The sequence below is a fragment of the Calidris pugnax genome, unplaced genomic scaffold (genome assembly GCF_001431845.1).
Source record: "Calidris pugnax isolate Ruff unplaced genomic scaffold, ASM143184v1 scaffold125, whole genome shotgun sequence".
Taxonomy (NCBI): Eukaryota; Metazoa; Chordata; class Aves; order Charadriiformes; family Scolopacidae; genus Calidris; species Calidris pugnax.
The window spans coordinates 3,541,099-3,541,362 of record NW_015090906.1 but is presented as its reverse complement, the minus strand read 5'-3'; positions in this window follow the sequence as shown (position 1 = coordinate 3,541,362).

Here is a 264-nt window from a genome sequence, read left to right as displayed (position 1 = left end):
CTGGGAGTGGGGATGCGCCTGCGCCTCTTGCCCAAATTCCAAACCCCCCCCCCGCCTTCCCCAGCAAGCCCCAGCCAGGGGAATAGAGACAATAGCGGAGGGACTCCATCTCCACGGGCTTCCCAAGGGTTTTTTTTGCAGGAGGATCCTTGATTTTTCGTTTCCCCGCCTCGCCCCTACTTCCACGATGTGCTCAGACATCCCAGATCCAGCTCCTTCATCACCCTCCTCACCCTCTTTCTTTTTTTTTTTTTTTTTTTCTTG